The sequence below is a fragment of the Phacochoerus africanus genome, chromosome 5 (genome assembly GCF_016906955.1).
Source record: "Phacochoerus africanus isolate WHEZ1 chromosome 5, ROS_Pafr_v1, whole genome shotgun sequence".
NCBI lineage: Eukaryota > Metazoa > Chordata > Mammalia > Artiodactyla > Suidae > Phacochoerus > Phacochoerus africanus.
The window spans coordinates 100824108-100849762 of NC_062548.1; the positions used below are offsets into that span (position 1 = coordinate 100824108).

A 25655-nucleotide genomic window follows, 5' to 3' on the forward strand; every position below is an offset into this window, starting at 1 on the left:
TACACACAAGGAGAAGCACGTGGTGATGCCTTTGCAATGTTAACATTCTCCAGAAGTTAACAGTATGGGTTACACCTAAATGTATCACCGTGCATAAATCTCAAAAAGAAAGCTAGCTGGGAAAGAATACAGACAGTGGGACACTATCGACGTAAAATTATAAAACTTATAAAACAACAGACGGGTTGAGATGTGTGAATATACAGCAAAGGCATAAAAACTAAAACTACTATCAAGATCAACCTGATAACAGTTACTTCTAAGGAAGAGGAGATGGAATGAGATAATATTCAGATAAAAGTGGGTAATATTTTCTTTTTTTTTTTTTGAGTGGATTGAAGCAAACAGCAAAATTTAATGTCCATTAAATCCTGGATCCTTATGTCAAGAATCAACATAAATTTTCATGCTGTTCAAAGAGTGGCATACATGTCTCATTAAATTTTCAATACAATAATTCTGCAAAAATTTCTTTCATTACTAAATGGTCACTAATACCCATTTCCTTGACAAATGTTAAGAGCAAAATTTAGGCAATCCAAAAATATGAGTACTTGCTCTGTTCGACTTATGGAGTGTGAAAATGCTATTGTAAACACACATGTAGAACAGAAACTGTTTAGCCAAAATAAACGTCACTTCTGTTTTAACAGAAGCCTAGTCTAACACTTGTAAATATTAGATCAACTCATTTAACTTTATCAGACTATTACATTTTTGAGAGTTCTTTAAAACTATTTTCAAAAGAAAAGAAAAAATCTTTTAAAAATGGGGACAGATGGGAGAAAAACAAAAGTGCTCTAGGAAAGAAGACATTAAAGTTTCAGTACTTTCTCAAAATCCAGTATTTTTCAATTTCTCCATATTATTACCAAGTAATGACCTATGCACAGACAAATGCCCTACAGTAGCTTAATCTTTGGTGAAATATTTTTATAAAGAAAATAATCTTTCACAGTGATAACCCATGTGATAAACGATTTTCTAGTTCAAGACATGGAACACAGCTATTACCTCCAATCCCTCCCAATACACCATCAAAATGTTAGTAATGGAATTTTGTTTTTTTGCTTTTTTTAGGGCCGCACTTGTGGCATATGGAGGTTCTCAGGCTAGGGGTTGAATCAGAGCTGTAGCCACTGGCCTACACCACAGCCACAGCAACACAGGATCCGAGCTGCGTCTGCGACATACACCATAGTTCAAGGCAACGCCGGATCCTTAACCCACTGAGCAAGGCCAGGGATCGAACCCGCATCCTCATGGATGCCAGTCAGTTTTGTTAACCACTGAGCCATGATGGGAACTCCAGAAAGGGAATTTTTTTTTTTATTACTCAAATGAATTTATCACATCTGTAGTTATATAATGATAACAATCCAATTTCACAGGATTTCCATCCCATAACCCAAACACATCCCCCCACCCCCCAAACTGTCTCCTCTGGAGACCATAAGTTTTCAATGTCTGTGAGTCAGCATCTGTTCTGCAAAGAAGTTCAGTCTGTCCTTTTTTCAAATTCCACATGTCAGTGAAAGCATTTGATGTTGGTGTCTCACTGTATGGCTGACTTCGGGAATTTTTTTAAGTATAAAATAAACAGTGACAACTTAGGAAGGAGAAGAGGGAAGTAAGAGGTGCACCATCCATGGAAGGTGTAAAGCAGATGGAAACATAGTGATTAACAAAATGGAAACAGAACAAGGGAATTAACTATCAAAGAAATAACACAAAAAAACAATTTCTCAGAGCTGAGGGAAGATGCAAATACTCAAAGCTTATTGCTTAAGAGAAAGTGGAGTCAGAGAAGAGACTCATGTTTAGACAGGTTACTGTGAACTTTCAGATGGCTAAAAATTAAAACAATCTCTTTAAAGCTTTGGGCGACAATATGGTGATTTTTAGAAAATTAAAAATAGAACCACCATATGATCATATGATCCAGCAACCCCACTTCTAGGTACATATACGAAAGAACTGAAAGCAGAGTCTCAAAGAGATATTTGCCCACCCATGTTCCTGGCAGCATTATTCAGGCTAGCCCAGAAGAAGCAACCCAAGTGTCCAAAGACAGATGAGTGGATAAAAAAATGTGGTTATCGACATACAATGAATAATTATTCTGCATTAAAAAGGAAATCCTGTCACATGCCACAACATGGATGAACCTTGAGAACAATTATGGTAAGTGAAACAAGCTGGTCACAAAGAGACAAATATAAAATTATGGTTCCACTTAATATGAGGTATCTAAAGTAGTCAAATTCAGAAAAACAAATTAGAATGGTGGTTACAAGGTCTGAGGGAAGGGGATAAAGGAGAGTTGTTTAAGGGGAATAGAGTTTCAGTTTTGCAAGATGAAAAGGTTCTGGAGATCTGTTGCAAAATGATATGAACATACCTCACACCACTGTATATCTTAAAATGGTTAAGATGGTAACTTTTATGTGAACCATAATTTTTAAAAATTAAAAAAAATCTTTTGGAGTTTAAGAATGGGGCTGGAGGGAGTTCCCATCGTGGCTCAGTGGAAACGAATCTGACTAGTATCCATGAGGACGCAGTTCGATCCCTGGCCCCCCTCAGTGGGTTATGGATCCGCACTGCTGTGAGCTGTGGTGAAGGTCGAAGAAGGGCTCGAATCCTGCATTGCTCTGGCGTAGGCTGGCAACTTCAACCCCTAGCCTGGGAACCTCTGTATGCCATGGGTGCAGCCCTAAAACAACAACAACAACAAAGGAGAGATTCTAGAGCCAAACTGCCTGGACTTGCATTTATCTCCTACAAAATACTTAACCCTTCCTGTGCCTCAGTTTCAATAAGATGCAGGGACTAATAGCTACCCTCAGAGAGTTGTGAGAATTTAAATGCTAATACACCTGAAGTGCATTGGACAGTGCCTCTTTCTATATTCTAAATTTAACTGAAGCCATATATTCTGCTAAGTGTTAACAAGAAAATGTTTCTATGATGTAGTCAAATACTCTTCACCACCAGCCTAAGGTTGAAACAAAGCCTAATTAGCAGCTTTTACTACTGTAACATCACTAAAATTAATGATAGTAGTAATAAAATCCCTCATGCTTGAAATGATGCTGGAAGAGTCACTAGCACTAATACCAATCCAGAGCCTCAAAGAGCACCTTCTTTTGCAAATATCTGCATCAAATCCAACACTAGCCTGCTTGAATGAGAAGCAAAGAAGAATACTTTTCCCCTTTAGTAAACAACGTTTGGCTCTCCATCTTCCTTCCAATGCTCAATGCTTTCAGAATTAAATCAAGAGTTCTTTCCGCCTCCAAATCAATTCTGGTGAATTGCATAAGAGTGGCATTTGCTTAAGATTTTTGAAATAATAACTGATGGGAATATGCTGGGCAGTTTTAAGAACCCCCCCCCCAAATTTGGAAACCACAACTCTGGATTAGATCATGAAAACAATTCAGTTAAGTCAGATTTTATGAAATTAATTTATAAGTGAAGTTCATCATGTTTAATTTATATTTTCTTGTTCTAACTCAAAAGCATAGCTAGAAATTTCAAATTTGGGGCAATCGTACCACTTCTTAATCCCCCCTTAGTCTTTCGATAAATTAAAAGTAGGTCATAAAGTGGAAACAGCTTTGTTGACAGTAGCATTTCACTTCAGTTGCAAATTTAATGGGAAAACAAAAACCTATCACTGTTTGGATATGTACAATGTGTTCTAAAAATTAGATTACATGCATATCTGAACTGTGAAGAATATGCATTCAGGCTATATCAGATTGTCATCAAACTTTGACAGCATTGCTCTATGCCAGAAAACAATGATATTTTAAGATATACAAAGAAAGAAAATGTTTCTCATAGACTTTACATACAGCAAAAATAATTTTCAAGTACAAAAGAGTATAAACAAACTCTTAAGAATATGTGAGAATTCCTCTGAGGCCTTCTTAAGGAGCCTGACTTGAAACAATGACATAAAGATGCGAGGACTGAGGAAGAGAAAGGAGAAAAGGGCTCCTGAAGGCAAAGAGCCAGACTGCTGGACGAAAGACTTTAGGAATGACAGAAACCTCATTGTCAAAGGCCATCATGACCATTAGTCAGATCCTGCCATCATGCGCTGTCAAAAGCTGGAAATACCAGATTCCTTGGTATCAAAGATACATTCATTATGGGCCACAGAATCTGCAGAAACCCCAAGTCATGCTCTTTCTTTTAAACCATCCCTCTCCCTCTCAAGACTTTTTACATTAAAGGGGGGAGGGGGATGGGCATTAACACAAAATAAACTTGAATTCAAATGTCTGCTCAAACCACTTAATTGTGTCACCCTGACCCTAATTATTTAATTTCCTCAAAGCCATGATGTATTCATCTAAGAGAGAGGAGAAATAAAAGCACCTGCATCACAGAGCTGTTGCAGTAACTGAACAAGACAGTGCAGGTTAACTGCATAGGTCAGTGCCTGGCATAAAGGACGTGCTTTAAATACCATTATAATCTACAACTCAAAACTTAGTGTATTATAACAACCTAAAACATAAATAAAATCAGATGCATTCAAAGAGCAAAAAAAGAGAAAAGCACAGTTTATGTTTCAGATCAATTATTCATATATAAATTGACAGATGAGGAGTTCCCATCCTGGCTCAGTGGTTAACAAACCTGACTAGCAACCATGAGGATGCAGGTTCGATCCCTAGCCTCGCTCAATGGGTTAAGAATCTGGTGTTGGGGTGAGCTGTGGTGTAGGTCACAGACTTGGCTGGGATCTGGTGTTGCTGTGGCTGTGGGGTAGGCCAGCAGCTATAGCTCTGATTTGACCCCTAGCTTGGGAACCTCCATAGGCCTCAGGTACGGCCCTGAAAAGACAGAAAGACCGATAAATAAACAAAAGAGACAGACAGACAGATGAGAAAAGACCTAATGTTTAAGGGAATGATTATTCTATGGATAATATATTGAACTCCCAAGTCTTTCCAACTAGGCTAAATTACTATTTAAATATTCTTTAAAAGCCTTTTTCATTTCTAAAATCCTTTAAATTTCTCAAATGACTTCTGAAACCAGCAAACAAGACATTAAAAAAAAAACCCCACTAAATATTAGAACGTTTTTAGTTGATTTTATACACACATACACATTTACTTCTGCTTCTTCCCCCCCCCCCCCCCCCCCCCCGTTTTTGGCCACACCTGTGGCATATGGAAGTTTCCAGGTCAGGGATCAAATCCGAGCCACATCTGCGACCCATACTACAGCGTTGGGCTGGGGGTTGGACCGGCAATGCTGCAGAGACAGCTGGATCATTAACCCACTGCGCCACAGTGGGACACCCTTTACTTCTATTTCAAATGTAGTAAAATCACTGCATTAATTCAATCACCTTCTCATATGGATAACTCCCTGTCAAGACACATGAAAAGCTATCACCATTGTTATATAGCTTTTCTGTTGGGAGAAAAAAACAAAAAAAGGTCAATTCACCATGAAAACCTTTGAACAGAATCCAATCCATCAAGTCCCATTCTGCTGTCCAACTTGTCCTTGTTGCTGAAAAACCTTGGGGGCTGGTCTTTGTTTTGCTGGGTTTTTTTTTTTGCCAGCATCCAAGGCAAAAGTGGAAGTTCCCAGGCCAGGGATCGAGTCCACGTCACAGCTGCAGCCTCTACTACAGCTGTGGCAATGGCAGATCCTTAACCCACTGTGCCACACAGGAATTTCCTGGCTGCTGTTTTACAGATAATAAAACGTACCCAGTTTCTGTATACAGTTTAATGACCTGTGACAAAAGTACACACTTGTATAACCACCACAATAAACATACAAAACATTTCTATAACTTCAAAAAGTTCTCCCGCGCCCCTTTGAGGATAATCTCTCCATCACCTTGGAAATTTCCACTGGGGCTCTGCAGTCACAAGCCCGACTAGAATCCATGAGGATGTGGGTTTGATCCTTGGCCTCACTCAGTGGTTAAGGATCTGGCATTGTGGTGAGCTGTGGGGTCGGCTGCAGGCACAGATCCCACGTTGCTGTGGCTGTGGCCGGCAGCTGTAGCTCTGATTCGATCCCTAGAAAGGGAACCTCCATATGCCACAAGCGTGGCCCTAAAAAGCAAACCAAACAAAACAAAACAAAAAACTCCATCACCTCTAGACTTAACACTCACGGGCCATCAGCAGTTTTGCCTTTTCTTGAACTTCATGTGCACAGAATCATATAGTATGTACTCCTTTGTGTCTGGCTTTTTAGCATCAATGTTTTAGAGATCCAACCATATTGTATTTATTATCAATTTGTTCCTGTTTATTGCTTCCATGGCTTTTAAAAATATCAAGCCCTAACAGATCTGGAAGAATGCGGAGGCAATCCCCAAAGAAAGTTTAGGCTTATGTAAAGCACACATCACGAGCTTACCCATACATGTCCATTAAAAGCGTAATAAAGTCAGGGAAAAGTATTTTCCCACAAGACTGACTTCAAACATACTGACAGAAATCACCCTTTTAACTTCAGCAAAGAAGCCCAGGAATAAAATAACTGCTCTTTCTAATCTCAATAGTTTTTCAACTAACAATGACAATAAAATAAGTTCAGGGCTACATGATTTTACTTCTAGTTGTTCTTTATCCTCTCCTCCGTCGTAAATAAATGGCTCCAGATTATAAAAAGTGAAGAAAAAAAAAATCACGACAGCAAGTTTCATGAAGCTTTCGGAGAATATTTATTTTGTACGTTTGATTATCTGATTATTTATAGTGCTATATTGATGGGTGGTAGGTGAAGCGGAACAGAACATGACTTTAAAGTATAGTCATGGTGCTAATGCTATGAAAAGCATTTCATAGTATTGAAAGTGAATTTACTTTTACCCTGGAGCATGGGTGTGTAGTATAAACAACTTATCTAGAATGCTTCATATAGAAGATTTTTTCAAGATATAATAATAACCATAACAGTACAAATATTACCAATATTCCTGGAAAAAAATTCAGACACTGATGATGCGCTTGGTAGATTCAACTCCTGCTTAAAAGAATTACCCCATACACCAGTCTGTCCTTAAAAAGGAGGCTTCCTGAGACAAGATACTTTGTGGCACTTTACACTAAGGCCTCCTTAGAAAGTCATTGAAATTCATTGAAAGACATTGAAATTCTCAATGTTTCTGCTGACTTTCTAAACACTGGAAATCAAAACACTCACAATCATTCACATTCATTCTTTTTTCCTTCAGCCTCCTAAATTCAAGAGGGAAGTGGGCCTCCCAAAACCATAATTAAGCTTCAACCCAAAACACAGCATCTGCCCTCTGATCCAATCTCATCGCTGCAGCTGACTTTTAGTCTAGATTTTAATCATTAAGCTTGGCTGTTGCACATATCTCTTCAAACATAACTAAAATTTTCACTTATGCCCCCACACCACCTTCACATTCCAATCTAACTATTTATATTAACTCCCCTACTCATAACTTCTCTTTTAGTAACCTGGGCTAGAAACCGTTACTCTTTTACATAAATCCAACCATGACACACCAAGTCACCATGTCTCATCAAAACCTTCCTTTTAAGTGTTTCACTTATCCATCATAATCTGGAGCAACATCACCTATCATCTGGATTCTCTAACTACCTCCTAACTGGTCTCCTTGAATTCAATCTCCCCTTCCTTCAATCCACCCTGCAGATTACCACCAACCCGATTTCCCAAAAACTTACCTTAACTGTCCCCAGAAGACATAGTTGCTTCTCACTCCCCAGGTGAAATTAAGTACAGTCTGGAACCTTCTTCACTAACCTGCCGTAGCGAGGCCAAATATATCAGACTCATTCCCACCTAAGAGCCAATTTGTCCTACCTTTAATTGGGCCAAACAAATCATTCGAGGTGCCTATGAAATAATACCTCCTCCTTGATGCCTTCCCCAACCCTTCATCCCATCTTCTCACCACTCCTCTGCAACTATCCATTCCTTTTGACATTTTTGCCTTCATTATCCCCTCATCCCCTAACTTGGGACAGTGGCACCTAGCAAGTACTGAGTAAAATACACATTAAGAGACATTTCTATGCAGATCAATCAGTGTGAAACATCACATTAACAAAGTGAAGACTCAAAACTATATGATTATCTCCATAGATGCAGAAAAAACTTTTGATAAAATTCAACATCCATTTATGATAAACACTCCTCAGAAAGTGGGCATAGTTCAACATAATAAAGGCCACATATGACATGCCTCAACATAATAAAGGCCATATATGGCAAAAATACAGCTAACATCATACTCAACGGTAAAAAGCTGAAAGCATTTCCTCTAAGATTAGGACAAGACAAGGATGCCCACTCTCACCACTTTTATTCAACATAGTTTTGGAAGCCCTAGTCACAGCAGTCAGAGAAAAAAAAAGACATAAAAGGAATTCAAATTGTTAAGGACAAAGTAAAACTGTCACTGTTTGCAGATGACGTGATACTATACAACAAAAATCCTAAAGGTGCTAGCAGAAAACTACTAGAACTCATCAGTGAATTTGTTAGTTAAGATTCAAAATTAATATTCAGAAACCTACTGCATTTCTATACACTAACAATGAAACGTCAGAAAGAGAAATTAAGGAAATGATCCCCTTTATTATGGCATCAAAAAGAATAAAATATCCAGGAAAAACCTATCTAAGAAGGTAAACAACCTATACTTCAAAAACTTTAAGACAATGACAAAAGAAAGTGAAGATGACAAAAACAGATGGAAAGATATACTGTGTTCTTGAACTGGAAGAATCAATATTGTTAAAATGACCATTATGCCCAAGGCAATCTACAGAGTCAATGGAATCCCTATCAAACTACCAATGGCACTTTTCACAGAACTAGAACAAAAATTTTTACAATTTGTATAGAAACACAAAAGACCCCAAATAGCCAAAACAATCTTGAGAAAGAAGAATGGAACTGGGGGAATCACATTCCCTGACTTTATACTGCAGTCATCAAAACAGCATGGTACTGGCACAAAAAGACATATGTATCAATGGAACAAGACCAGCCCAGAAATAAACCCATGTACTTACGGTCAACTAATCTATGACAAAGGAGACAAGGATACACAATGGAGAAAAGACAGTCTCTTCAACAAGAAGTGCTGGGAAAATGGGGCAACAATATGTGAAAGAATGAAATTAGAACATTCTCTAACACCATATACAAAAATAAACTCAGAATGGATTAAAGACCTAAATGTAAGGCTGAATACTATAAAACTCCTAGAGGAACACATAGGCAGAACACTCTGACATAAATCACTGCAACATACTTTTTTGGATCTGTCTCATAGAGTAATGAAAATAAAAACAAAAATACAGGTTACCTAATTAAAGGTTTTTGCACAGCAAAGGAATCAACAAAACAAAAAAAGATGGACTGCAAGAAAATATTTGCAAATGATGCTACCAACAAGGGATTTATTTCCAAAATATACAAACAGCTTATACAGCTTAATATAAAAAAACAAAAACAAAATCAAAACGATGCCATCAAAAATGATCAGAACCCAGAGTTCCCGTTGTGGTGCAGCAGAAATGAATTCAACTAGGAACCATGAGGCTGCAGGTTCAATCCCTGGCCTCACTCAGCAGGTTAAGGATTCATCATTGCCGTGAGCTGTGGTGTAGATCGTGGACGCGGCTTGGATCCTGCGTTGCTGTGGCTCTGGTGCAGGCCGGCAGCTACAGCTCTGGTTACCCCTAGCCTGGGAACCTCCATATGCCGCAAGTGCGGCCCAAAAAAATAAGACAAAAGAAAAAAAAAAATCAGAACCTAAATAGACTTTCTCCGAAAAAGACACAGATGGCCAACAAGCACATGAAAAGATGCTCAATATCTCTAATTAATAGAGAAACGCAAATAAAAATTACAAGGTACGGCCTCACACTAGTTAGAATGGTCATCATTTTAAAACTTACAAATAATAAATGCTAGAGAACCTGTGGAGAAAAAGGAACCCTCCTACATTGCTGGTGGGAATGTAAACTGGTGCAGTCACTAAGAACAATATAGAGGTTCCTTAAAAAACTAAAAATCAGGAGTTCCCATCATGGCACAGTGGTTAACGAATCTGACTAGGAACCATGAAGTTGCAGGTTCGATCCCTGCCCTTGCTCAGTGGGTTAACGATCCAGCGTTGCCATGAGCTGTGGTATAGGTCGCAGACAAGGCTCGGATCCTGCGTTGCTATGGCTCTGGCGTATGCTGGCAGCTACAGCTCCGGTTCAACCCCTAGCCTGGGAACCTCCCATATGCCGCGGGGGAGTGGCCCAAGAAATGGCAAAAAGACAAAAAATAAAATTAAATTAAATTTAAAAAAAAACAAAACTAAAAATCGAATTACCATATGATTCTGCAGTCCCACTCCTGAGCATATATTTGAAGAAAACTCTAATTAGAAAAGATATATATGGAGTTCCCATCGTGGCGCAGTGGTTAACGAATCCGACTAGGAACCTGAGGTTGCGGGTTTGGTCCCTGCCCTTGCTCAGTGTGTTAAGGATCCAGCGTTGCTGTGAGCTGTGGTGTAGGTTGCAGACGCGGCTCGGATCCAGCGTTGCTGTGGCTCTGGCGTAGGCCGGTGGCTACAGCTCCAATTCGACCCCTAGCCTGGGAATCTCCATATGCCGCAGGAGCGGCCCAAAGAAATAGCAAAAAGACAAAAAAAAAGAAAAGAAAAAGAAAAGATATATAGAACCCAATATTCATAGCAGCACTATATACAACAGCCAAGACACTGAAGCAACTGAAAGGTCCATCAACCAAGGAACAGATAAAGATGTGGTTTGGAATGGAACATGGAATGTTACTCAGTCATAAGAGAAGAATGAAATAATGCATCTGCAACAATACGGATGGACCTAGAGATTATCATATTAAGTGAAGTCAGAAGAGAAAGACAAATATATGATATCACACGCGGAATCTTAAAAAAAGATAAAGTGAATTTACAAAACAGAATGACAAGACATAGAAAACAAAAGATTACCAAATGGGATGGGGGAGGGCAGGCAACATATAAATTAGGAGTTTGGGATTAACATATAGACACCACTACATGTAAAACAGATAACAAGGACCGACTCTACAGCACAGGGAACTATAGTCAGTACCTTGTGGAAAAGAATCTGAACTAGAATATATATAAATATAAAGTATATATACATGTGTGTGTTTTTATATATATATATATAAAAAATCACTGCTAAAACTAACACATTGTAAATTTAGTATGCTTCAATTTTTTAAAAAAAGACGCTTGTTCAAGAAAATATATCCTAGTCAGTCATCCCAATATCATCTACTGTAACTTTTATTAAATACAAGTAGTTCTTGATTTCCAGCATTTTACTTTTGGTGTTTCACTAGCCAATTACACCCACTTTCCTGCAGAGAGAGGGCACACTAACGAATTTACCACTTGGTTTGTTTCCAGGTGCTCAGCATAAAGTGTCCCCAACACTCCACCTCAGTCTAGGCTTACAGCTCTTTTGGAGAACATCTTTGGCTCTAGGCTAGAATCCATTGAGCCTAGCTTTTCCTAGGAGTCCTTGAGGTTACAGTTAAGGAAAGTAGCAAGGGTAAACTGAGCAAAGGGAGGAATCTAAGGAGGAAAGGAAATATATACAAAAGATTGTTAATAAATCATCCTGTCCCCCCACATAACTAAGTATTCAGGCACTACCCTTCCAAGCATGCACTTCAATCCAAATATTTTGGGTTTGCTTTTTTTTTTTTTCCGGTCTTTTTGGGCCACCCACAGAATATGGAAGTTCCCAGCTAGGGGTCAAATCGGAGCTGCAGCTGTCGGCCTACACCAGCCACAACGCAGGATCTGAGCTGGATCCAAGCTGCATCTGTGACCTACACCACAGCTCAGGGCAATGCCAGATCCTTAACCCACTGAGTCAGGACAGGGATCGAGCCCACATCTTCATGGATGCTAGTCAGATTCGATAACCGCTGAGCCACGATGGGAACTCCTGTTTTGGGTTTTTTTTGTTGTTGTTTTTTTTTTTTGCTTTTTATAGGGCCGCACCTGTAGCATACGGAGGTTCCCAGGCTAGGAGTTGAATTGGAGCTGTAGCTGCTGGTCGACACCACAGCTCACAGCAACACCTGATCCTCAACCCATTGAGCAAGGCCAGGCATCAAACCTGCATCCTCATGGATAGTCAGATTTGTTTCTGCTGAGCCACGAAGGGAACTTTCAGAGCTATTTTAAAACAGTCTTTAGGTTAAATATTTGATATGCCTTTTTATAGACACAGCATCTAATCCCACAAACCTCCTAAACATAATTAATAAAAACACTACCATTCTAATGGCAAAGTAAATCCAAATTTATGCTTATAAGGTTTTGTCTTTAAAAAAAAAAAAGGAAAATTGAAAATCGGGCAAATGGTAACAGCGAATACACAAAAGGAGACACTCAAATGGCCAATCAATGAACATGAGAATGTTCACCCTCATTAGTAATAGGAAAAAGCAAAATTAAAATCACAATGAAACATCATTTCTCTCTTTAGATTCAAGGGGAAAAAAGATTCTCAATATCAAATGTAGACAAGGATATAGAGCTGCGCTGTCTGACAAAGCAGCTATTAGCCCCTTGTGACTAAGAATTTGAAATGTGGCTAGTCCAAATTGAGATTTGTTGCTAAGTGTAAAACACATACTATATTTTGAGGATCTAGTAGAAAAAAGACAATGAAAAAAGTCTCATTTTTATTTTTTACAAACGGAAATACTTGTGATATACTACATTAAATCAAATATATCACTAAAATTAATTTCATCTTTTCTGTTAATGTAACTACTAGAAATTTTTATGTTGCATGTATAAGCAACATTATACTCACAGAGGACAGCACTAAGACTTATAGGGAGCAACAGAAACTCAAACATACCACTGGTGTGAGTATAAATTGGTATAGCCACCCTGGAGACAATTTTGGATACATGTAGGGAAGTTGTAAGATGAGACTAACCTACAACTCAGCACTCACACTCCTAACTTTGTGCTCTAGAGAAATTCTCACACATACATACAAAAGAAGATGTAAATTATGTCACAGCATGATTGTTTATAAACACAAAATTAATTCAAATGTCCGTCCAAAGACTCTAGACAGAATGTGTTAAAATCACACAATGGGATACGATGCAACACTATTTTTCTAAAAAAGAAACAGAGCAAGAAGGAAGCACTTTGCAGAAATGTTAAGTGAAAAAAGCTAATTGTATAAAAAGATATTCCATATTTAATAAAAATTATAAAATCTAATTGTATAAAAAGATGTTCCATATTTTATAAAAATTATAAAATCTCTTTAAACAGGTCTATATGCTATTTACACATAGATAAAACACAGATACATACACAAAATACATAGATGTGAGGGTATGCACAAAATTCAAGATAGTGGGAAGAAAGGCTGGCATCCAGGAAGATTACAGAAGGGCTTCAACTATACAGCAGTGCTCTATACCCTAAACTAGGCTAGGTGGTGGGTACTCTGGTGTTCATTATGCTAACTTTTTATGTCTGAAATATTTGTTTTTAACATGATTTTGTATACCACGTATAGCACTAAAACTGAGTATACTTTATGGTTTGGGGGACATAAGCAAAAACTTGACAATTTCACAACTGTGAAAAGCAGTTATACTTTGAATAATATCAGGATGCAGGAGAGGCGACACATAAACACCAACTGTATAAACATCAATTTTATACCACTATCGATATAATGAGAAAAGGGGACTAATATAAATCAGAGGTCAGTAAACTTATTCTTTAAAGAACCAAACAGTAAATGCTCATGACTTTGCAGGGCCAGATGGTTTCTGTCAGAACTGCTCAAATCTGCCATAGTAGTGGGAAAGCGGCCATAGACAGTATGTGAACAAATGAGCATGTTTACAAAAACAGGTAGCAGACCAAATTTGGACAATGAGCTATGGTTGAGAACACCTGTCTAGATCCATCTTTAAAAGAGAAATTGGTAAATCCATTAAGTGAAAGACTGAAGGAGAAATGGATTTCTACGGTAACAAAATATGCCATGAATTATCCAGTAATCACAAAAGAGAAAATGTTTCTTATCCATGGAGACATGTAGCAATGACCACCTTAACCCAGTGACCAATCTTAGTACCACTAATAGTGTGACAACAAGCAATCATTGTGTACCTCCTGCTGTGATGTATACAAAGCGGCACCACCTATGAAGAATCCTGGCCAAATGTTAACCTGAATGTAATAGTCTTTAGCTTGAACTCAAGAGCTTACAGGAGACAAAGAATTAAGTTTTAAACAAGACCTCAAAGAAACAATCAAATTCTGAATACAGGAGGTTTTACAAGATAATTGGTATTGACTTCAGAAATAATCATTTTTTTAGAAATGGTGTTTAAATTTAAAAGAGAATGGAGGAGTTCCCGTCATGGCTCAGTCGTGGCTCAGTGGTTAACAAATCCGACTAGGAACCATGAGGTTGCGGGTTCGGTCCCTGCCCTTGCTCAGCAGGTTAAGGATCAGGCATTGCCATGAGCTGTGGTATAGGTTGCAGACACGGCTCGGATTCTGAGTTGCTGTGGCTCTGGCATAGGCTGGCGGCTACAGCTGCGATTAGACCCCTAGCCTGGGAAGCTCCCTATGCCGTGGGGAGCGGCCCAAGAAATAGCTAAAAGACAAAAAAAAAAAAAAAAAGAGAGAGAGAGAGAGAGAATGGAGACATAATAGTAAATGCAAGGTAATGCAAGATCCTTCACTGGACCTTGGTGTGGAGGGAGGAAAACCACATAAGACATTTGGGCTGGGGATTACATGACTTCTGCAAATTAGATAATTGTGTTATATATGATGATAATAATGTAAGTAGAAAAGAAAATGTCATTTTTGAAGATTCATACTTAAGTATTTAAAGATGAGGAGTTCCCGTCGTGGCGCAGTGGTTAACGAATCCGACTAGGAACCATGAGGTTGCGGGTTCGGTCCCTGCCCTTGCTCAGTGGGTTAACGATCCGGCGTTGCCGTGAGCTGTGGTGTAGGTTGCAGACTCGGCTCGGATCCTGCGTTGCTGTGGCTCTGGCGTAGGCCGGTGGCTGCAGCTCCGATTAGACCCCTAGCCTGGGAACCTCCATATGCCTCGGGAGCGGCCCAAGAAATAGCAACAACAACAACAACAAAAGACAAAAGACAAAAAAAAAAAAAAGATGAAGAGGCATGAGGTCCGTAATTTATTTTTAAATGGTTTGGCTAGATTATGGATGAAGTAAATAAGGCGAAAATATAAAATACTGTTGAACTTAGGTGGTGGTATATAGGAAACTCAGTGTACTGTTACAATGTTCCATAGGATTAAAATTTTTCATAACAAAGGGAGTTCCCCTTGTGGCTCAGCGGTTAACAAACCTGACTAGGATCCATGAGGATGCGGGCTTGATCCTGGCCTGTCTCGTAGGTTGAGGATCCAGCATTGCCGCGAGCTGTGGTGCAGGGTGGAGACACAGCTTGGATCCAGCTCAGATCCCACGCTGCTGTGGCTGTGGTGTAGGCAGGCAGCTCTAGCTCTGATTTGACCCCTAGCCTGGTAACTTCCATATGCCACAGGTGCGGCCCTAAAAAGCAAAAAATAAAAATAAAAAACAAAAAAATTTCGTAACAAAAAGGCCAGAATGCAGAATGCAGTAAGATTATTTATTAAATTTTATTCCTTACTCTCCTTCACATATATTAAATTAATCCTAAATTTCCACATAAGTTCTCAAGGTCACACATCAAAACTAACCTAAAAGAAACTTTCCTAACCTTCGCAACCCGGCTGTTTTTTCTTTCAAGCATCTGATTTCTAAAAGTGACAAAACCCAACTTTTTTTTCTTTTAAGCATCTCATTTCTAAAAGTGAGACCAAGGCAAATTACAAGCTAAGGACAATCTAATTATATTGTTATTTGATTTTTATACATCCTAGAAAGATTCTAAGATTACCTATAATTAAATATATTCGAAATATACCTATAATTCCTTTGCAGCATTTTTACTTTTTACCTTGTATAATTCATACTACATGTTTACTCAGATAATCTTCATCCCCAAAGTGTCTACACTAGCAGATATTTATTAAATAAAAATTGAACAGTAAGAAATTTGTGTTCATATCTTTAACAACTTAAGCATCAAGTCCTTGAGAAGGAATATAAAACTTCCTCCCCTCTTCCTCCTCCCTATTCTCGTCCCCCAAAAGATACTGTTTTTAGGGGAAAATTCATTCAGCAAATATTTCTAGATTATAATATAGACAGATGGATAAAACTGCATACAAAACTAACCCAGTTGTCTTTATGTAGCTTACACTTCAGTAGAAAATGACAATCTTAAAAAGTAAAAAGGACCTCAAGACATCATACGGTCCAGCCCTCTGCCTTACCTCAAAAATACTACATTACAGATTAAGGCCACTAAATCCAAGAAAGAATAAGTAACTGCCAAAGTCACAGAGATCATTAAAAGGTTCAGTGGGAACCTCAAACTGGGTCCTCTGCCTCTGGATTTACTTTATCTCACTTAGGAGTAGCAGCAACAGCAGTTACAGCACAGGAGAGAGCACTCAAATGCTAATGATTATAATGTTCCAGGGCTCTGTCGTAATGACTTTATGCAGAATGTCCCAATCCAAAGGTTTTATGAAATATCCTGACTTTACAAACAAGAAAACTGAGACTAGGAAACATTAAGTACTTGCTTTAAGTTATCCACCTAGAGTGGTGGAACAGGGATGCAAATCCAAATATTCCAACTTCAGAGTCAATGCTTCCAATCACCTTCCTCCTTTTGGAACTTTTCCCAGAAACAACCTACTCCAAGTACAAAGGCTTCTTACACTTAATATACTTGTGCAAACATGTGCAAGTAAACAGTGCTTAGCATCCCACACATTACCTGAAAGCAGAGTGTAACAAAAATTCAGAAGTATGTATCTAAATCTGCTGAAAAGATGCCTGCCTCATGCACATTTGTGAAAGTTATTCTCACCTAGGTCTGTGGATATAGAACAGCTTCCATTCATAGGAACGAAGAAGAATTTTATCATTATCAAAGGCACTACTCTCAAATAACAGAGGTTAAGGTCTAAAAACATACTCTTTTACTGTCATCATGGTTTGGCCCACACATCTGACCACCTTTCAAATATAATCCTGAAGCTACTGCTATCTAGCATCCATCCCCCAAACTTTGTTAGCCAAAATATCAGATAGCCAATTAACCATCACACTTGTTTTTACCTGTTAGATCATTTTCAGTACTCTTTAAAAACCGCAGGGTTGGAGTTCCCGTCATGGCTCAGTGGTTAGCGAATCCGACTAGGAACCATGAGGTTGCAGGTTCGATCCCTGGCCTTGCTCAGTGGGTTAAAAGATCCGGCGTTGCCGTAATCTGTGGTGCAGGTTGCAGAGGTGGCTCGGATCCCGAGTTGCTGTGGCTCTGGTGTAAGCCCGCAGCTACAGCTCTGATTCAACCCCTAGCCTGGGAACCTCCATGTGCCGCGGGAGCAGCCCAAGAAATGGCAAAAAAAAAAAAAAAAAAAAACCCTCAGGGTTGGGGTTATTCAAGCCAGTTCTATAATTAACTATGCATCCCTACTCCTTTACTTATTTATTTTTTTAATTTTTTAGGGCCACACCTGAGGCGTATGGAAGTTCCCAGGTTAGGGGTTCAATCAGAACTGCAGCTGAGCAAGGCCAGGGATCAGACCTGCGTCCTCATGGATGCTAGCTGGGTTCGTTAGAACTCCGAAGAACTCCAAAGTTTTTTTATTATGTTTTTAGGGTCCTACTCCTTTATATTCAAAATATACTTTATACTTCACTCTGCAACTTGGCCATATAATATTATATATACAAACAAACAAATGACCCACCTACATGAATTTGACATAGGACGATCATAAAGTTGGAAAACACAGGTATTATTTTAACATATTCTATAATATCATAAACCATTTATTGCGTATGTATCTGTGTGGCAGAAAAAGCAGCACACATCAAAAGCACAACAGCAAATAACCTCAACTAAAATATAAATCTATTGCTGAGAAAAAAACTCAAGATGTAGAATTAACAGCAATACATTCTAAACCAACACCGATCCTCACAAATCTCTACTTTCCTTACAAACTAGAGTTGGATTTTATAAAACAAAATGAAAGTATAACTGAAAACTATTGTGTATTAAACTAAAAGTTATCACTTCACTTTCACATTTTGATTCAAAACACTCCAGAACAGTTAAATAGAAATTAAACTCAATTTCCTTAAATTTAGAGCCTATAACCACCCAAGCTTTAATGAATCTGAATTATATAAACAAATCCAGTTATAAGAGATAATTTAAGAAATCAAGTTAAGGTTGCTCTTGTTTTGTTTAATCTAAAAATACAGGCACTCAAAGATGTCCAAAACTTGAATAGCTTAATGAACCTGGTCTGAATTACAGTACTGAATTTAATATATTCAAAAGTTCAAGTTCTTTTGCACATCAGCGTTTTGATAAAAGTGATAAATACAGTTACACAAATACATTAAAAGTGAAACCAGTAATTTGAAGGCTCATTCGAGTGCTACAAAGGAGGTCTCTTAGGTCATGAATGGAACTAGTGTTCATTTTTATATTGGGGCACTGGAATAAACACAAGTTGATTTGCTTTAAAATAAAAAAAATCAATCTCAATTCACTGCAGCAAACATGATCACATGAGACACTGACTCAATGACTCACGAATGAAAGCAAAGGACCATTATGCATTAAAATAAAAACAAACATCAAAGGTCTCTCCTGCTTATCTTAAAAGCATTCGATGCTTGTGTAAACTCAAGAGACATCTTTACTAAACTGGATCATCACCAGCAAAGCTACCAGATTAAGCACCTAAGCACCTAGTTCATCTCTAAATTCAATAGGATAACCTTATGGAGAAAATTTTGATGCAGGAAAACAAAGGCACAACTTCAAGTGAAAACGCCACATTTATGGAATTAAAGGAAGCAGTGACAATATACAGACAATTTGAGCACAATAAACTAGAGATGGACTGGCTCCATCAGCTATCTTCAACAGAACTGTCAAATAACCAGAGACAGATCAGCAGTCACAAATCAGTGACAATATTGCCAGACACGAGTGGCCAGTCACTTATCTTTCAGTTATAGTCACAAAAGAAGAGAAACAATAGGGTCTTTTCCAAACATAATAACAACATATATTTTACAGGTACATCCCAAATTATTTAAACCAGACTTGCTAAAAGTCTTGTTTACCCTTTTCCCACTAGCCCATCTTCTCTCCCATTCTCCCATTCAACAACTCCTCTGTTCAAGGTTGGACAGTAAACGGTGTTTCCCCACCTTCCCTAATGCTTAATGTAGGGATTTCTTTTTTTATCGATGGCTCACTTTTTAATCTTAGGTATGACAGTATTTCCCCTTTCTACTTCCTCTTTTCATATTCCAGTTTTTGTCCAGTTACAGAAAAACTCTTTCCTCTCCCATTAAAAATAGTCAAGCTCTAATCATAGCTTCTATGCAAAGTGTAAACAACCATACACCCCAAATTTCCCACTCATAATTTAAGCCATCCACAAAGGGAGCGTAGTTGTAATGTAAATTGAGGAAAAGTGTTTGTTATCAGATCTTAAGATCCGAGGGCAGGGATTCTGCTTTGTTGGGCCTCCAGCCTAGAACGGACCTCTTCATATCAGAAGGCACTCAATCAACACAAGGGTAACTGGGGGGGGTAGCCTACAGGCTAAATACTATTTAGCTATACTGAATTTTTAACTTCTCAGTGTGTTGGTAGCTTAAAGTAAAATAGGAAGCCTCTCATCTAAACTTGATCTCTCATATATTCTATCACTTAGAGTTGCTGTAAGTTTACTTCCACTTTCTAAGAGACTAAAAAAAGAAAAGGGCCACCTGTGTTTGATAATGCGTTTGTTAACTTAGAGGTGATTGCTTTAACCAGAAAAGGGGGGGGAGGGACTCTTTGCCAAGACAGCTTAAGCACCCATGAGTAATATGGACACTCCTAGATTTTCCTACTCATTAGAACACCTATTAACCACCCCTTTTCAATGTCAGGAGTGCACTTATACACACCTACATCAAGAAAATGCAATTACACTTGAGAATCAGTGCCATTGCTCTCAAGCTTTTACAAGTGCTTTGAAATCCTTCAGAACTTCACAAATTTATCAAACCTACTTCTCAGGTGTGTACATACCTAGCAAACAAAATCTGCTCACTTGGCTTTTTTCTTATATTACAAATTTGGTTATACCTAAAAACATAAGCACATTTTACAACAGTTTTCCATGAAGGAAAGGATTTTTCGTGTTTCTTTCACAGCCTGTTTTGAAATGGAGGTCACTCTAGAGAGACAAAAAGCACAGCAGTACCACAGATAAGTCTGGTCCTCCCTATGTCACAGCCAGTAATTGCTCCCACCTCTAAGAATAAGACAAGTTCCTTCACATTAAATAGATGTCTTCCACCTGTAAACATCAGACTATGTCCTAGTAGATCTTGTTTTGTTCAAAAGGATGCAAAACAAGTTTTCCTACTAGTGTTATGTTTCGAAACTTTAAGACCTTTAATTTTCAAGAAATAAATTAATTTAAAGCTGGTAAATACAATCTTGATATTCCAACATAGTCCAAAAGACAACTTCGAGTCCATTTTTAGCAAGTTAATATTAACCTATTTATTAGGTCATAAAAGCTTTATATTGGCAAACTGTGCTTTAAATGTTACACACCATGTTAAATATCTAAATATGTGAACCAGGTAAAACACAATTGATTGCTAAACCCCTGGGTTCTTATATAAGTTAATACAAATATCAACATCTGATATTGTAGATGTGGTCACGAGTTAGTTGTAGCACAAGAAAGAGAAAAAAATTCCCCAGAGAAATCCTGTGTCATGACTTCCCATAATTCAGAGAAAAATGTTTATGTCTGTTACTGACATTGAGCTTAAGGGGAAAAATAAAACACCCTGAAAACTTAAAAAAAAAAAAAAAAAAAAAAGATGAGCTACCAGATGGTAGCTGTTTCCTAGCTTGATACTAAAAAATAAAAGCCAAATCTCAAAATCTTCATAAAGTCTAAGAAATCAAACAACAGTAGGTAGAAAGCTTTATAACATTAACACGAATTCAGTGAAGACTAATTTTTATAACACAGATTCAACTACCTGATCAAATCACTCAAGTTAGTCGAAATAGTGGTGATCCCGTTTGGAGACAAACCAGAGAGAAAGAATGTTGAAAAATGTAACTCAAATCAAATCTACACCAAGAGGTTACATCACCTGAGAAATGTTTCATTTGAAAAGAGATTCCAACATGGCTAATCAGAGATATTAGCATACTTAAATTAGTTTAAAAGACCGAAAGTTATTTTACTGTCAATCAATGTTTTGGATGTAAAGAAGTATTGCCAACAACCAAAAAAGAATGAAAACATTATGAAACACATGTATCTTTTCTTCAACTATACTTGCTGAATCAGCTGCTAGAGGGGATGAAGAGCTGTCAGTTTACAAGCTTTATGACAGTCAAGCAAAAACTATAAAAATCAGCATTCCCCAATTCTACATTATTTTACCTTCACTGTTCGGTCTGAGTACAGAGAGTGAGATGGGAAGCAGTCCAGATTACACTTCTGAGTTTTACCCAATTCTAGGACTCTTATGTCATATTCCCCATTAATCAGTCCTCCTAGTTCATAATTCTGCTGATGGGACATATAAGATACATTCTACAATAAAATTTTAAAGTTGCTAATATACACAGCAATATTTGGTTTTAAAGTCCTAAAATCAATTCACTGAGGAAAAAATTAAAAGAATCAAGTACAATGTGAAAAAATCTCTGAAAAATCCACATTCCCCCAAATTCTCTTACCACTGATTTTAATTTTATTAAGCTAAGTATTACCTGAATAAATTTTGCTATTAGAATTTTAAAATTTAAAAGACATTTTAACTCAGAACTCTGATACCATCCGTTGTTTCCCAACTATTTTTGCTTAAAATCAGTCAACTGTGAAAGGCATATTTCACCAAAAAAAGGAAATACTATGTCATATTTTACTAAGTTAATTTTACCCACTTTATTAATATCTTATGAAGGACTACTACGGTGTCAGAATTATACTATTTTATTATTTTCTATGCTAGATAATGTCAAAATGTACTTTAAATGAATTGTATATAATACACAAATGTTCATATAATGTAGATAACATGTATAACTAACACCTATGAGTGTGGGGGAAAAAAATTCACTCCCAGAAGCATGTGCAATCAAAGAAATGTTTACCAATCCCTCTACAAGGGCATGTTTGCAATCCTTCCAATATTGGCTCAGCCAGTCTTTAATGAAACTCCACCATTGCTAAATACCACTATGTCAAATTCTACTCTTCCAAGAATACCAAGAGATAGTCCATCAGCATCACATTTTCATTTAAAAGACCCCATTAAAAAATGTCTAAGAAAGTAAACATTCAATGAGAGCTACTTTTTCTGACCTCCTCAACTTGTGAATCAGGTGTTCTTAGAAGCACAGCTGTTCAGACACTACAGCATTCCTTCAAATGATGTAATCCTAAGGGATATGGTAATTATATGTGAATTACTAACAGAAAAGAGTATTTACTAATCTATCAGACAAACTGAAAAGGCTTTCACCTATTCCTGGAGCCTTCATAGAAATCAGACACCCAGCATAAGAAAATAGATGTTGAAACTCTGCTAGTCACTTTTAAGAGAATAATCACAACATGAACAAATTCAAAGGATAATGTACAAGAAACTGGGGAAATGTTAATGGGTGGGAAAGATCAAATAAAAATACTATTCCCATGTTGACAATGCAATATAAAGAATCACTGCAGAAACTGTATTAAGACTTTATAAAGAGCAAAAATAAACAAAGAGGAGAAAACGCAACTGCCATTAAAAAAAAAAAAAAGACACTGAAAGTAAGAAGTACAGTAAAAACCAGGATCATCCCTGAAAGAAAATCTGTTGACTAATAAAATCTGTTCTAAATACTAAATAAAAGTTCTATTGAAAGAATCCATTGCTCATTCAAGAAGCCTACTTAATTATTCTTTTTAAAAATTACCATTTTAACAGCATAACTTCAACTACATTTGTTTCTAGCCTGCACACTTGGAGAAGACTATAATAATTAAAATAACTTGTCTCATTATTTAGAAATGCTCTATTTAAAAGTAGGCCAACAATAGGAACTTTGCTATTGCACAATAGAGAGAGTAAATGAAATAATGTCTGTTAACACTGCGTATTGATGGCATGTTTCTCCATCTCCTAGAACATACTGACTTATTACACTGACTACCCTCAACAATTCACCACTTCTACGTCCATGCAGTAGCACAAATAAAATGAGTTCCTGTGTTAATCCCATAATAAACCTCGGTAATTCTCACATCACAGGAGTTGTAAACGTTTGTTAACAGAAAAAGAATGTTTTTCCCAAAATAGCTACATAACACTAAGACTACTCACATTCCTAAATAATCCTTTTACAAGACTCCCGCCAACTTTATTTTGATACATTAAACATGTGGAGCCTATTTTAAAAGGTCTTTAACACTGACTTCATCAAAACAGCTTCCTAGTTGTTCTTCTGATGTCTTCTTTCTCAAGTTTTCAAATTGTTTTTAAGCCAACTTGGATACTGATGAATGTGAGCCTCTATGAAACGCGAAAGAAGCCTTTTGCCAAACAAGATGGGCAAATGTTCTAGATCTGCTCAATCTGACATTAGAGGTCATGCGACTTGAAATATGAAATAACCATTTCCAACACTCCTTGAGCCCTTCATTTTAAAAATAACTTTAGGGCTATTTTCACACTCTCTGTTTAATAATATAATTTTTTAAAAGGATGTTAGGCTCGGTTAAATTATAAAAAAAAAAATCGATCTGGCACTTAAAGCTGGTGAGTCTATTCTTAATGAGCTTCTGGTAGATCGGGGATACTGACGATAGCAGTTTCATTTAAGAGCTTCACTGGTAAAAAAGAATGACATTCAAAAAGGATAGCTGGGGAAGGCAAGGAAGAGAAGCCCGGAGTGGGCTAGGAGAAAGAGAAACGTTTTAAAGTCACTAAGGAGGAAAGAGGTAGTAAGACGCATAAACAGAAGAGCGAGAAAGATTTAACAAGGAAGTGAAGTAGAGCACAGAGGGCAGAAGCTAATGAGGAAAAGGTAGTGTTTTCAAATAGGCATGCACCAGGAAGGGACGAGTTAAGGCCTGGAGTAGCCCCAGCGCTTTCAGGTGGAAGAGATGCTCGCAAAGAACAGGGACAAGCAGTTTACTCCTAGGCGTTGAAGCAAACTAAAATTCCCTGCCCCAAGCCTCTCCCAACCTCGGCCCAGCGCGGAGGCGGTGGCTGGGGAAGGGGCCTAGCCAGGAGCCAGGCCCGGCTTTCGCTCCTCCGGGCTCCGCGGCCAAGGAAAAGAGGCGAGGATTAGGCGGGCAGAGGTTCGAGTCGTGGCTCAAAGGTACCCCGAATACGGTCCAGGGCCTTCGCGGTGCCTGGGAGCCGTTTCCCCTGCGGCGGGGCGCCCAGCGGCCTTACCTGGGGCGAGGGAGGGAGGGAGGTCTAGGGCGTCCGCTCGCGCCCGCCGCAGAGTCCCCCTGCTGCACTGAGCCCAGGCTTCCAACGGAGGCGCGACCCTGCCTCAGCCGACGGTTCCCTCTCGGGGTCTCGGCCACCGCCTCCGCCGCCTCCGGGGCTGTTTACACCGTCGGGCCCCGCACGCCGCCGCCGCCGCCGCTGCCGCCTTCTCTCCACCCTAGTGCCGTTGCCGATTCGGCCGCCGCCACCTCCTCCGCCGCAGCCTCGTCTCTCTGGAGCATCTTCCAGCCACCAAACCCTGAGAAACAGAGACTCCAGCCGCGCCGGCAGGAAACTCCCCCGCAACTGCTAGGGGGACGAGGCGGTCAAAGCACCGGCGGCTTTTCCGCCATTGAGCAGCAGCCGCTCCGCTCCTTCTGCAACCCCCTCCCCGCTCCCCGTTCCTTCCCCGCCCCTGGGCGAACCACGCCCCCAGCTCCCACCCATTGCGATGCCGCGCGGCCTCTCGCTGTACCCAGTTTGCTGGCAGGCCCGTCAATCAGCGCCCTCCCTCCCAGTTCCACAGCCCCGGTTCCTCGCTACTTAGTTTTCCCCGCCTACAATGCCCCGCCTCTGGGTTCCTAATTTCCCATTGGGCAGCAGTGACCACCTTCAATTGGCAAGGTCAACTATCCATCAAACACCGCCCACTGAGTGGGACCCAACCTTTCTTTACCATTTACTTTATTCAGCCCCGCCTCTGCTATACCTCCCAGACGCCAGGGACCAACCCACCCTAACAGCCATAAGTAGAGACCGTTGTCAATCAAATAACGCCCACCTGCGCCCCGCCTCTCAAAGCCTGAGCCCTAACGATTTACTTTTCTTATTGGTCCAAAAGGTGGCCCAAAATCTCAGTCATTGGCTTTCTCTACATGTCTGTCACGGACCAA

The 25655-nt window shown here is 38.8% G+C and overlaps 1 protein-coding gene across 2 annotated transcripts in view; it reads right to left on the minus strand.

Moving 5' to 3' along the window:
• PPM1B (protein phosphatase, Mg2+/Mn2+ dependent 1B) overlaps positions 1–25150 on the minus strand; it is an 83731-nt gene extending 58581 nt beyond the window's left edge. For both annotated transcript variants that reach the window (XM_047782165.1, XM_047782163.1), the window contains exon 1: positions 24724–25150. The gene's annotated coding sequence lies outside the window, so the exon portion shown is untranslated. The remainder of the gene's footprint in view (positions 1–24723) is intronic.
• Between the last annotated feature and the right edge of the window lie 505 nt (positions 25151–25655).